Raw genomic sequence first — 15,169 nt, forward strand, 5'->3', positions numbered from 1 at the left:
CTGGTCGGGATCGCTGGTGCATCGCTAGGTGTAACGGTACCCTTAGTCTTATTTGTTTAGTCATAGGGGCTTCTGTCACTTGCCCCTCTACCCCCACACATTCCACATTCTCATTAGTAATCATGTCTGGCATTATCAAATCTTTGTGTATCACAGTCCCGGCTGCACCAGTGTCAATCAAAAATTCTACCTCTTTCCCTCCCGGCATTGTTATGGTAGTCATCAAGGCAGGACCAGGTCCAGAGGGGACAAAAACATGGCACACATTTGTCACTGGGTTGCCAGTTTCCTAGTCTGTATGTGGAGGAGGTGGAAGATTGGTCTGCTTAGGCTGGTTTCACACTTTCGTTTTTTTGCGCTGCGTTTTTGCGCATGCGTTTTTTTCCTATACTTAACATGAGTGCGCATTGGCATGCGTTTGTACGCATTTGTATGCACATGCGTTTTTTTGTAGTGTGCACCCAGGCGCACAAAATGCATCCTGTTGCATTTTTTGTGTGTCCGACCTGTCGCAAAAAAAACGCATGCGCACGCAATGTGCACAAAATTCACCCAAAAACACATTAAAGCCTATGGGAGCGCTGACGTGCGCATGGTCATGCGCACGTCAGCACAAAAAAGCATGCGTTTTTTTTTTTTTTAAAAAGCGCAAAAAACTAGAAAATGCATAAAAACGCATGATGCGTTTTTTATGCGCGTTTGCACTGCGCACGCAGCTCAGAAAAACGCAAGTGTGAAAGTAGCCTTACTCTCCTTTTATAGTGTTTTCGCAATGGTTGGCGTAGTGCCCATTCTCACCACAATTCCAGCAGCTCACTGTTTCTATGTCCCTAGGTCCCTTGCTACGTCTCCACTGTTTTCCTTGTGTTCCAGCATACATGACAGGTCGTCTTATTGTCCTTGTTTGTTCAACTCCTTTAGCCACCTTCAGGAGATTTGTTGGATCTACATTTCTTCATTCAGGTCTGGCTGTCTGTACTGCGTTTCGTAAGCCTTTGCTCATACCGTCAATGAATGCATTTACCAGTATTTTAACATCAAGTGGGTTTATGCAAATGTACCCCATGTCTGCCTATTTCAGTTGTAACTGTCCAAAGTACATCTCTACACTCTCTCCTTTTTGCTGTGTCACGTCAGTCAGGAGAACAGACTGCTCTGATTGTTTCACTATAGCCCATTGTCTTAGTGACTCACAGCATGTCTCCCCAGACTGTGCAGATTTATCATCCATGCCCCGAACATGATCCTATATCACCTGTAATTAAAAATTCTTTTGGTGTGGTCCAAGTCCCGGCTGGAGTAGGGTTTGAGCAGGTTTTGGCACATCTGGAATGCCTCATCCCCAACCATTACAAAGGGCTGTGGCGGACCTTCGGTGCTGGGAAGAGGCCGTGGCATGGGGAAATTTAACTGGTTGCCATACAACCTCCGGCCCATGTCAGAGTTCTTAAAAGCCTGGGAGTCATTCTCACGGCCAAATGCACCAATGTCAACTACAACAAACAGTCTGCATCCGAAATGGCCATAAGTACTGTAGAAAAGTACTTTTTATAGTTATAGTACTCAGAGCCTGTTCTTTTTGGTTTTACAATACGGATGGGTTTCCCATCAACGCACCCAAACAGTTTGGGAAATTGCAGACTGTCTAGAATCTTTCAGCAATTTCCCTCCACTTTTCCCACGGTGGGCAGGGGCATAAATTCGGGACAGAGAACATCCCACAAAGCCCGGCAGGTGTCCGCAATAATTCCAGACAAGGTTGATATTCTAATCCAGTACTGGAAGTGCAGTGAAGAGAGGCTCTCTCCAGTAGCCAGGAATCTGGGAAACCGAGAAACAACAAAATTTAACATTTGTGTATATGGATTTTTACAACACCAAAAAATAAAATTTAAAAAAAGAAAAAAAAATGGCATACAAATAAATATGCAGCCTTTTCTTTACTACATGGCATAAAAATAATACTGCAGCCTTTGGTTAACTACATGGCAGAACAATAATTCTGCCAGCTTTGGAATAGTACATGTGAGAACAAAGAAAATTATGCAGGCATTGGTTTTGCAATACTATGTATCGTAATGTGACCAGGAGCCGTTCCTCAGAAGGAATCGCACGATGGAGCTGTGTGTCCTGTCTCCGGATGGCATCTTGGACACGACCAAGCAAATACCTGAAGCTTGGTTGGGACATCCGTATGTAATCAGTAAATTTATCCGGGTTTGTCTGGAGCTGGCTGTAGAGGGTGTGGTACGCTCCACGGCTCTCCCGGAGTTCAATAATCGGATGTATCCACACACGCCGCCGCTGCCGTCTTCACTGTCTCTCTCTCTCCCTTTGTTGATGGCAAGCAACTGCATAAGCCTGAGCCATCCTGATGTCCAGATCCAAGTTGAAGTGAAAACTCTTCCAGCACAGATCCATGTTGTCAAGAGAAAATGAAAGCAAATGTGAAGAATTCAACTGTAAACTGGGTCTATATAAAGAATTCCCATAACACAAGCCCACTGCTGTCCCATTGGTGGAGTCTGTTGCAAGAATTTTTCAAGGATTTTCCTCCTGTGATTGTGACACCATGCACATAAAAAATGCAAACGCGTGAAAACGCATACAAGCGCAGCATTTTTTGTCGTAATACGCATGATGATGCGACGAAAAATCGCAGCGTTTACAAGCATTTGTAAGCGTTTTTTTGCATGCATATCATGTGCGCTCGAAACGCTGCACAAAAAGGCGCAAGTATGAAACTAGCCTAAGAGTCCCGTTACACTAAACGATGCACCAGTGATCCTGACAACTATACGACCTGGTCAGGATCGCTGGTGTGTCACTACATGATCGCTGGTGAGCTCTCAAACAGGCAGACTCACCAGCGATCAGGACCAGCGAGGACACTGGTAACCAAGGTGTCATGATCCAGTGTTGGATCTGGCGGTATTAAAAGCACAAAGTGAACTTTTTTTACTTTGGTTGAGTTCAAAGGTGTTTTGACTGTCCCCGGTGGTGGTTAGCGGTATCGCACCATAGGTTTAGGTTAATGTTCACTTAATTAGGGATCAGGTGTGACTCCCTATAAAGGTGTGCTTAGGGGGTTCACTCACCGCTGGTGATATTTCTTTCTGAGTTGTTGGAGAGCCTGGATGAAGGATGGAGCTGGTGAGGAGTCCTGCGCAGCTTAGCCAGGGGGGACGTGTTGCAGCTATGGTGTCTGGACGAAGGGCTGGCATGGCGTGGTGGGGTCGCAGTGATGGTGTCAGCGGGAAGTGTCTGCATGGGCTGGTGGAGTGGCGACTATGGAGAGTGGCACTCACCATGTGGGACTTGGCCGCTGAGCTGGACTCAAGCATGCTCGACTTCGTGTCAGCAGCTGAACTCATCCTTGGGACTCTGGTTCTAAGCAGCTGCAACTGGTGTTGGACTCTGCTCCAAGGTTGCACTAAGGTGAAGGATCCTGTTATGGTGATGGATCCAGGTGGAGGAGAAGATGCACTCAGGTGGAGGGCTCTGTTGCTAGGAGCGCACGCAACAGAGCAAAGCTAAGTGGTGTTTCCCCTGTATTGTCTCTTTCCTCATGTGTGTTATTAGTGCAGTGGTGGGATTAGTCTCCGCACCGACCCATTCCCTAGTGAGGGTTTAGGGTCAGGGTGAGCAAGGGCGTTAAGGTACGTGTGCGGCGCCCGGTGCGAAACCGGCATAGGGAATGTTAGGAGTGCAGGGACACTGGCTCAGGGGAGCTCAGGAGGTCTCCAATTCCCTTTTCCCTATCGCAGGGCCCACCATTGTTAAAGTTACCCAGGTTCCCCCTTTATTATTTAAATTCGCCGTACTGGAGGCGGTGTTTCCAGAAATGTATTTATAACGTGTAATACCCAAATTCGCCAGGTGGAGGCGGCGTATCCACCTGCACGTTCTATTGTTTAAATTCGCCCCACTGGAGGCAGTGTATCCAGGGTCACGTGTGTTATGGGTTTGCCTTGCGGCATCATCTGCGACCTGACACACGTGAACGTGACATTAGGTAAATAGAGGGTAACTAAGCGCGCGTGTCCCTTAGTTACCCACTGTGTGCCCTGGATAGCAGCGTGCTCGCACTGGGAGCTGGTATCCAAGGTAAACAGCAGGTAACTAAGCGGTGATGTATCAGCGATCTCGTTAGCAATGTCGCTTAGTGTGAAGTACCCCTAACCAATCACAGGAAAGAGAGCACGTGAGGATGGGAGCAAGCAGTAGCTTGACCCAATGAACAGAAATGAGGTGTGTCTCAAACTACTTTAGATTCCATGTAGATACTGTAGATAAACTGTAATCACAGATCACACTTAATTAATTGGGAAGGGAGTAAGATCTGCGATGCAAGTGTAATAACCTGCAGGTATGGAGGATGTCACCATGGATCTGAGGCAGACAGGGCCCGTTTTAGGCAAAGTGGGGCCCTAGGCAAAGATTAAAAGGGGGCCCCAAAAGCTAACATATTGCACATCACACAGAAGCATTTCGGTTGTATTTATATGCGCTGAGTTCAGGCCGCTAAATGAGTGTGATCGACAATATTGAAGTCGTTCAACACTTGTTTCCCGGCCTCTTTCCACCATCTGAGAAAGAATGATGGGGACAGAACAATCACTAATGGATCACTAACAAATCACCATACAGTATCATGTTATCAGCAGCACATCTACAGTTTACACCCCATAGTCCTCCATATAATATAATGTGCCCCATAGTCCTCCATATAGTATAATAAACTCCTCAGTTCTCCATATTGCATAATTCACTCCCCATAGTCCTCCATATTTTATAATACACTCCCTATAGTCCTCCATATAATATAATGTACTCCATAGTCCTCCATATAGTATAACACACTCCTCAGTCCTCCATATAGTATAATACACTCCTCAGTCCTCCATATAGTATAATACACTCCCCATAGTCCTCAATATAGTATAATACACTCCCCATAGTCCTCCATATATTAAAATACACTGCTCAGTCCACCATATAGTATAATACACTCCTCATAGTGCTCCATATAGTATAATGCACCGCCATAGTCATCCATGTAGTACAATTCACTTCCCATAGTATAATGCATACCACAGTTCATCATATAATGTATTCCCCATAGTCCTCAATACAGTATAATGCAGCCCACATAGAGCATAATGCAGCCACCCCACAGATTATAATGCAGCCCCGCCATACAATATAATGTAATCCCCATAGAATATAATGCAGCCCCCCTCTTATAGTATAATGCAGCCACCCCTTAGAGCATAATGCAGCTACCCCTCAGAGTATAATGCAGCTATTCCACAGAATATAATGTAACCCCCCACAGAATATAATGCAGCCCCTCCATAGAATATATGGCAACCCCCCCATAGAGTATAATGCAGCCCCTTATATAGTATAATGTAGCCCTTCTCATATAGTATAATGCAGCCCCCATAGAATATAATAAAGCCCCCATACAATATAATCTAGCCCCCACAGATAATGCTGCCCCCCCGTAGAATACAATGTAGCCTCCTCATATAGTATAATGTAGCCCCCTCATAGAGTATGATGCAATCACCGCCCATAGAATATAATAAATATAATACAGCCCCCCATAGAATATAATGTAGCCCCAAATAGAATAAAATACTGCCCACCTCCCCATAGAATATAATGTAAGCCCCCATATTATATAACACAGCCTCCCCCATAGATTATAATGTAAAATGTACCCCCTTGGTATATAACTCAGCTGCATAGTATAAAGCACAGCACCACCATGGTATATAGAACAGCCCACCATGGTATATAGCACAGTACCACATGGTATATAGCACAGCCCACCATGGTATATAGCCCAGCATGGTATGTAGCCCAGCACCACAAGGTATATAGCCCATCATGGTATATAGCCCAGCACCACATGGTATATAGCCCATCATGGTATATAGCCCAGCACCACATGGTATATAGCCCAGCACAGTATACAGCCCAGCATAGTATAGAGCCCAGCATAGTATATAGCCCAGCACAGTATATAGCCCAGCACAGTATATAGCCCAGCACAGTATATAGCCCAGCACAGTATATAGCCCAGCATAGTATACAGCTGAGCCCAGCACAGTATATAGCCCAGCACAGTATATAGCCCAGCACAGTATATAGCCCAGCACAGTATATAGCCCAGCATAGTATACAGCTGAGCCCAGCATAGTCTATAGCCCAGCACAGTATACAGCCCAGAACAGTATACAGCCCAGTATAGTATACAGCCCAGCACAGTATACAGCCCAGCACAGTATACAGCCCAGCACAGTATACAGCCCAGCATTGTATATAGCCCAGCATAGTATATAGCCCACCATAGTATACAGCCCAGCATGGTATATAGCCCACCATAGTATACAGTCCAGCATGGTATACAGCCCAGCACAGTATACAGCCCAGCATGGTATATAGCCCAGCATAGTATGCAGCCCACCATAGTTTATAGCCCAGCATGGTATATAGCCCACCAATGCCACAATAGTATATAACCCAGCACAGTATACAGCCCAGCATGGTATAAAGCCCACCAATGCCACCATAGTATATAGCCCAGCACAGAGTATAGCCCAGCATAGCATATAGCCGCTCCCCCCCAGAATGGCCCCACAGTCCAGTACTCACACTGATATATTAAAAAAAAAAAAAAAAAAAATATTCTCACCTTCTCCTTGTGCCCGCGCTGCTGGCTGTTCCTGTCTCCTGCTCTGCCGGCACACAGTGAGAGTGCGATGATGTCATCGCGCACCCGCTGTGTCAGTGGCAGAGCGGGGAATGATGGGAGAGGGAGCGTTGGCTGACGCTCTCTCCTCCATTATTGCTTTGAACTGTACTGGCAGTCGCCGGTATAGTTCAATGCGGTGGCGGGGGGAGTCGGCACTGGGGGAAAGCGGGCCCCCTGCTTCAAGGGGCCCTAGAGCAGCTGTGTGATGTGCCGCTAGCTGGGGGCCCCTGGGGGAGCGGGGGCCCTAGGCAGCTGCCTGGTCTGCCTGCCCCTAACGCCGGCCCTGGAGGCAGACCAAGAGTTAAAGGGTTTATTTACGGGGATGTTCACTCCACACAGGGAGAAGCAACAAGGGGGAAATTGCAACAAATAAATGTTAATACAGTATTTAAGGTAATAAACGAAAGCAGAATAAACTTATCAGTCTAACGAAGGCTTGATTGAAGGGTCTAATTCTCCAATTTTGGCATCATCAACAGCAGCACATGCAGTTTCTCAAGTCTCTGTCCAGGAAGAACAACAGGATGCTGGAGAGGAATTACAGGCCATAGAAATCTTGGAATCATTAATGGAGGAGAATACTTCTACAGTAAATATTGATTTTCCTATGAAGTTATTCATTAAGTCAAAAAAGTTTCCTCCATTAACCACGATACCTGCAGTTGATACTTTCACTAAAATGGTATCACTTGATATTGAAGAGTTAAGGAAATCCAAAAACACGTCATTCAATAATTTAACTAGGACAGAGAGGGAGGCCTTACAACAATTAAGGGAATGGGATGATGTTGTCTTCAATGATGGCTGATAAAGGGGGGAATATAGTCATTTGGCCAAATACAATGTATGAGGCCCAGGCATACAAAATTCTTGGTAATTCCATCGAATTTAAGCCACTTACCTATAACCCCTTGACTAAATTCCAAATGGAATTGATTGACATTTTGAGGAAGGCATATGAAGACAACATCATCCCAAAAAACCTCTTGGAGGTTTATGAGAAACTTAACCCCAGATTAGCCACCTTTTACTTAATTCCGAAGGTGCATAAGGACTCCCTCAATCCCCCAGAAAGACCAATAATTGCTGCCAATGAAGGTCTTTGCGAGATTATTTGTGATGTGGTGGAATATATCCTGAAGCCACTTGTGGTACAATTACCATCCTTCATAAATGATGCCACTGCGGCTTTAGACCATTTGGAAAATTTGTTATTAACAGAGGAGATGGTTTTAGTTACCGCTGACGTTGAGGCATTGTACTCTTCAATTGAACATGTGGATGGCTTAAGAGCTGTTGAAAAGTACTTACGACATAGTATTTTAAGTAGTGAAATGGCATCCTTCATTTTGGTATTATTGAAATTTATCCTTACTCACAATGCCTTCATTTTCAATGAAAAAATATTTTGCAACAGAGAGGCACTGCAATGGGGGCATCTTGTGCCCCCTCCTATGCCAAATTGCTTATGGGGGCATGGAGTGGTCAATTTTTCAGGAGGGAGACATCACCAATGTTGATTGGGTCCATAACTGGATCTGTTATATTGATGACATTTTGTTTATGGGAGGGTCCAGTTATGGACCTGGAAGTCTTCATGAGTCATCTTAATGTCAATAATCAAAATATTAAATTTACTTACAAATTTGGCCGCCAAATCGATTTTTTGGATTTATCTATCTACCGGAAACCCATTTCAACCAATTTGGTTTTTGCATGTCTCATCTGCTCACCCCAAATCAATAATATCTGGTATTCCAATCGGACAGCTTTTACATGCAAAAAGGATTTGTTCCGAGGAATCACAGTTTGAGGAACAATCAAAAATATTTAAAAAAAGGTTTTCAAGACAGTGGTTATGGTCATCGTGCCATCAAAAGAGGATACAGAAGAGCAAAAAATACGTTGAGGGATCAACTCCTACATAAAAATTTACCAATCTCATCTCGTCTCGGGTAGATGGTGACAATCAGGTAAGGTTCATAACGAACTACAATAATAGGTGGTCTGATCTCAGAAAGATTTTTGTGAAACATTGGAGAATTCTTCTAACTGATCCAGTTCTCAAGCGATGTTTGCCACCTTCTCCTTTGTTCGTGGCAAAAAGGGCTCCGAATCTATGTGACATTTTGGTCCACAGCTCTTATGACACCAAGAACAAAGAGAGAATCAGTAGAAACCCAGTCTGTAAAGGGTTTTTTCCTTGTGGTCTTTGCAAGGGCTGTGCCAACATGAGGAAAGAATCCACTTTCCTAAATTTTGAACAATCAAGAAAATTTGACATCAGGGCACATATTACATGCTCGACAAAAGGTGTAGTATATTATGTGGAGTGCCCGTGTGGGAAAATCTCTATAGGCATGACGAGCTGTGAACTTAGGGTGAGGGTACGTGAACATTGTCTTGACATAGACAAAGCCAAAACTGTCATGGATGTTACATCTTTGAAGACTCTTCCTAGACACTTTAGGAAACATCATCAGTGTAATTCTAGGCTCCTTTCCATCAAGGGAATAGATGTTATTGATTTGGGCCCTAGAGGGCGGGATCTGTCCAAAACATTTGGCTAAAAAGGAGTGCCAATGGATTTTCAGATTGGGGACCTTAACTCCCCAAGGGTTGAATAAAAGTACAGGATTTAGCGCATATTTATAGTAGCCTTAGGAGTGTTGGGTGGGGTTTTTTTATCCTATGTACATTTATGTGTTTTTAATGGTCGTTTTTCATTTATTTTAGTTACATCTTCTATGGTCTGATCATGTGTGCCATCTGTAACGTGTTACTCCTGGAGTATGAAGTATTGGCCCTGTACCAGAAGAAATTTTGTGCTGTTCTTTTTGGTCATAATATCAAAAAACTTTTTGTCATAATATCACATTATGTTTTCTATCGGCTAGCTTCTCTGGTCATTTGTGTGATGATTATTATTGGATTAGTTTTTTCTTGTAATTATGCAGGGTAATTTTTCCTAGATATTTGCACTGTTATTCATTTCATTTTTTATACACAATAATATAAAAATTATAAAACATTGGATTAGTGATAATCACTTGTTTAATATTCATTATAATATTGCCATTTGAATTATTATTGTTATGGTCATAAATATTAATTATAATCTATGCACTTTCTTGCACTGATATTGTATATATATTTTTATATATTCTAATGTTTATATTGGTGTCCATTGATATGAACATTGTTTGTATTTAGTTTACCACATATTGTGGTTCTATTATGTCCATTAATTATTAGTGGCTTATTTTGCACTTCTTATAGGTACATTTTGTATTACACATAGGTACATTCACTTCACTGTTTAATAACAGGAGATTCTCTTTTGAATAACATTCTTATTATTATTACAATTTTTGAGGCTGTGCGCATGCCGATCTACAGAGCCGCCCGGGGTTTATGCCGTGATCTATTGTGAGTTGCGGTCTCAACACGTCCCTATAGGACCTGTCGTTTCTGGACCACGTGACCGCTAACTATTCCCCTCATTTGCTGGTGTGTCTCATGTGATCCGGCGCATGCGCCATCTATGCTTCTTCACACATAGTGACATACTGGACCTTCCAGTGTTTACTACGCAGGCACTGACCGGGCGCTTCATTTATATTCATGCAGACATCACATTCTTTGACCAATGGTGAGAATAGGTCAGGTAATTAGATCGGAGCACCCCTGCCCTGACACGCCTCCGGAAGACGCAGTGCGAAATGCGCGTCGGGGCAGAAGGGACATCCAGGGATCCACACCAGCTGACACTTATAAGGTATTTTATCCTTATCACTCACCCTTCCTGCGGTTATCGCCGTTTGGGAAACAATATGTTAGAAGGGACCACCTCATTTGGCTACTAGTATTTATATATGTTTGTAACGGACAACAATACTTACTATACTGGCTGTATGTGCACTAAGTCCCTCCTTGTTATCACACATGTGGGTGTGCTAAATGTCGCTGACAATTTGCTATGGTGGGATTTTCCTATGGACCTTTTTTAGTCCCTTATCCATTGTCTGACACCTTTCTTTTGTATTAGAGTTTTATATCAATAAAGATGTTGTTCTTATAACTTTATACCATTGTGTGGGTATTTTGCAGTAGGGTATCCATACAAAATATTGATTCGGAAAGAAAAACAAATGTTTTCTGATGAATCCATTGGGGTGCACTTATTTATGCTGAGCACTATATATGTGTATATATTGTGGACTGTATTGGAATACAACCATTCTTCTGAATATATTTCTTTTCTGTTATATGACATATTCTAAGCTGTTTTGAGTAAAAAGTAGCAGCATATACAGTAAATTAAAAGACAAACTAATTAACACATAGATACAGAGGACTTAGAATAGAGTTAAGTACCTGCACTTGGGTATTTCTCCTTAACTAGATGAGTGTACAGTATTGTGCGGAGGTGCCTGCGTCTCCTGAAAATCTCATGAATATTGATAAAACATCTGGATGGAAGAAAAGAGATACGATGTAATTCTATCAGGCAGACAGAGAAGCTGCTCTCCTGAGGGCAATGGCAGGATTTTCTGGCTTCGGCGTAACTTCGTGTCATAAGGCATTTTTATTTTGGATGGTACATGCCTGTAATACAATTATGCTTTCTCTGGGAGTATTTGTAGCTTATAAATTATCATGCAGATGTAAGCGCTCAGCTGTTAGTGGATGACAAAGGGATGTCTGTCAGGCACCCAGCCTATTGTTAAAATTCAGATACTGTTCCACATGAGGATGATTCTTTGTCCCCTAACAAGATAACACTCATGGTAAAGCATAATAGTAATATAGAATATGTCTGTAGATAATCCCCGCTTGCTCACATATCTGTTTTCTCCTCCCTTGCCAACAACCTTTAATCCTAAAATATTATCTAACTTACCTGGTCTATTTATTTGAATAGTAGCATTATGTATCTTTGGCAATGATGCATCCATCTCATGTTTTTCTGCAGCCATACACTGAAATTTAGCATTTCCCAAGTTTTTGATTATTCATAAAAAGATGTTATCCTCACCTTTTTATTAAATACTACCGTAGCTGAAGAGCCCGGCGCTGCCCAGGCATAGTAACTAACTACAGTTAGTAATAACAAATTATAATGATTATATCTATATATGTAAAGCTGAGTGTAGAGCCCTGCCCACTCTGCATAGCCACATTCAATATAATATCCCACATCATCCCGTCTGCCAGAGCTATCGCACTACTACCCCTAATATCCCACATCGTCCCGTCACCCAGAGCCACCGAACTCCCATACCGGGGATCCCTTTAAGAGAGGCCTGGCATCAGAACCAGAGCGCAGAGTGGATTTGCCCTGACTTCCATACCAATGATCCCTTTTATAGAAGCCTGGGGTGAGAATCAGAGTGCTGAGGGATTTACCCTAACTTCCCTACCGGAGATCCCTTTAAGAAAGCCTGGGATCAGAACCAGAGTGCTGAGTAGATTTGCCCTGACTTGCATACCAATGATCCCTTTAATAGAACCCTGGAGTCAGAATCAGAGCGCTGAGGGATTTGCCCTAACTTCCGTACAGGAGATCCCTTTAAGAGAGGTCTAGGGTCAGTATCAGAGCATTTGAAGGCAATTGCCCTGACTTCCATACCGGGGATCCCTTTAAGAGAGGCATGGGGTCAGTACCAAAGTGCAGAGTGGATTTGCCCTCACTTCCATAATGGGGATCCCTTTAAGAGGGGCCTTGGGTCAGAACTAGAGTGCTGAGAGGATTTGCCCTAACTTCCATACCGGGGATCCCTTTAAGAAAACCTGGGATCAGAACCAGAGTGCTGGATGGATTTGCCCTGACTTGCATAACAATGATCCCTTTAAATAGAACCCTGGGGTCAGAATCAGCGCTGAGGGATTTGCACTAAGTTCCATACAGGAGATCCCTTTAAGAGAGCCTGGGGTCAGTACCAGAGCATTTGAAGGCAATTGCCCTGACTTCCATAGCGGGGATCCCTTTAATAGTGGCATGGGGTCAGAACCAAAGCATTGGATGGATTTGCCCTGCCTTCCATACCGGAGATCCCTTTAAGAAAGGCCTGGGGTCAGTACCAAAATGCTGAGTGTATTTGCCCTAACTTGCATACCAATGATCCCTTTAAGAGACTCTGGGGTCAGAACCACAGAGCTGAGTGGAACGGTCCTAACTTCCAAACCGGAGATCCCTTTAAGAGAGGCCTGGGGTCGAAACTAAAGCACTGGATGGATTTGCCCTGACTTCCATACCGGAGATCCCTTTAAGAGGGAAGATGTACCTATGGCATGGAGGATGTGTCATGTGTACATGGGCAAGGGAGGGGGATTCATTTCTGTCATGTGCTCTCTGCTCCTTTTGTTGGGGCAGACAATGGCTGGGAGCTTATGTTTCCGGGGATGCTAGATTTCTCCCACCATGTAAGTGTCTGCTGAGGTGTTGTCAAGTGGGAAAACTTGCTCATAGCAACCAATCACAGCTCAGCTTCTTTTAACCAGCTCTGGTGAAATGAGAGATGCTTAGTGATTGGTTGCAAGGAAAACTGTTGTTCATAGCAACCAATGACAGCTCAGCTTCTTTTGAACAGCGCTGGTGAAATGAAAGATGCTTCGTGATTGGTTGGTGATACACACATACATACATACATACATTCAGTTTTATATATAGAGATTTTTGACAAATGCCTATTTTTTTCCCTTCTGAAGGTGAAACTTGTATCAAATGATTAATTAGAATAATATCATATAACCAGTACTTTGTATTTTATTATCATTATTTGCAACAATTGCAAATTTGGGCATGTAGAGGTACAAGAGGGCACCACTGACAGATAGAAATTCTGTATTACGTGACTTTACAATAATACTTCCAGTTCCTTTTACAACTTCGGTTTGTTGTTTTTTCCTATAAAATATGAGCATAGAAGTGATCTGTTCAATAAAGTCAACAAAACAGCTTCCAGAATAACAAAACATTACCATAATTTACAATGCAAAACATGTCTGAAAGTGAATGAAGGCATACCAATCAACATAAATTAATTCATTAGGAGATCCACAATGCTACACACTTGATTGATACATAGAATGGCATTGTGTTTATATTTATCTCAGATGTGGGGTTTTTATTTCCACTGAAAGACAGTGATCCAGACATTGCAAATCACTCGAATCAGATAATACCTAACCAGATGCACAGCTTTAGGGTGTGCAGAGATATCACTCACACCAGGGCCCAGGTGATTGAGGGGACCCAAAGTCCAATCGGCAACATAACAGGACAGCAGTAGTATATATGGCACCTGGTATTAGAGCTTTGTAATAAATTATATATTGGCAATCATGATCAGACTGGTGTTTTTCATTGAAAATTCATTTTAGAATCATTGTATAGTGCTTTTTCGTTAAAAAAAAAATCTGATCTGATATTAAGATGAGGATTTTTGCGTCTAGCTTGAGCTCATTTTTGACACATACCCGATGTTAGACTTGTAGACTTGTGAAACACAGAGAAACACAGTACAACAAACATGAAAAAATACTTTGTTGTAAAAAAATTTATATCAATAAACAGCAAGTGCTAGTAAAAAGATGATAACAAAACAGGGTATTTAGTTGATGCGTTTTTTGCAAAAAATGTATACTAAGCCGCTCTACCAAACATCAAGGTATACCCATCAGAGCACTCCTAACCAATGTATTAAAAACCTGACCATGTGAACAGTACCTATATGAGCAGGATTCAGAAAGGTAATGTCTGATGTGGACACGCTGTGTAAGACGGCTTTATATGTGCATGTCCCACAAGAGAGGGGTGGAGACCTCCCCAAAACATGCAAAAGCAAGAAACCAATTGAATACAAACTCATGGGCCATGTACACAGCGAACAAGTCGGTAGGACAGTGTTCACACAACCAAGAGACTGAAACACTGATGTTAGACATGTAGACTTGTGAATGTGATGGATCTTTTATGTCTATTTGCAAGTCAATATTACATTGTAATAAATCTGTTATGTTACACTGAGCATTATAATTTCATGCTCAAGCCAATGTGAACTGTCAATTAAGTGTTTGCTATCGATGATGGACGTAGTGTCACTTCATCTTCTGTGGGAGAGAGACAAAGCATCAAGAACCCCTAAATAATTATAAAAGGGTACTGCTCACTGGAGATAAAAAAAAAAATACACAGCTATTAAATAAGTTATTTAGTTCTGCATATACCAAAAAAAGAGTAGATGACACAGTTGGGGCCAGACATTGTACAAATTAAATTAAGCAACATAAATATGAACAAGACTCTGGGACTAGTTCAATTACTTCTAAAAGTTCTTTAAACAAGTTTGAATGTCATAACCAAGTCATAGCCAAGTTTTAGATTTACTACTGTAGATG

General features: G+C 42.6%; 1 long non-coding RNA gene across 1 annotated transcript; it reads left to right on the plus strand.

Moving 5' to 3' along the window:
* The first annotated feature begins 3,020 nt into the window (after positions 1-3,020).
* On the plus strand, positions 3,021-9,802 carry LOC141074656 (uncharacterized). The gene is made up of 3 exons (XR_012227198.1): positions 3,021-3,153; positions 7,246-7,355; positions 9,503-9,802. It is a non-coding gene; the product is annotated as an uncharacterized lncRNA (long non-coding RNA).
* Positions 9,803-15,169: the final 5,367 nt, after the last annotated feature.

The sequence above is a fragment of the Dendrobates tinctorius genome, unplaced genomic scaffold (assembly GCF_039654945.1).
Source record: "Dendrobates tinctorius isolate UK_male_01 unplaced genomic scaffold, ASM3965494v1 ptg000015l, whole genome shotgun sequence".
In the NCBI taxonomy this organism is placed as follows: Eukaryota; Metazoa; Chordata; class Amphibia; order Anura; family Dendrobatidae; genus Dendrobates; species Dendrobates tinctorius.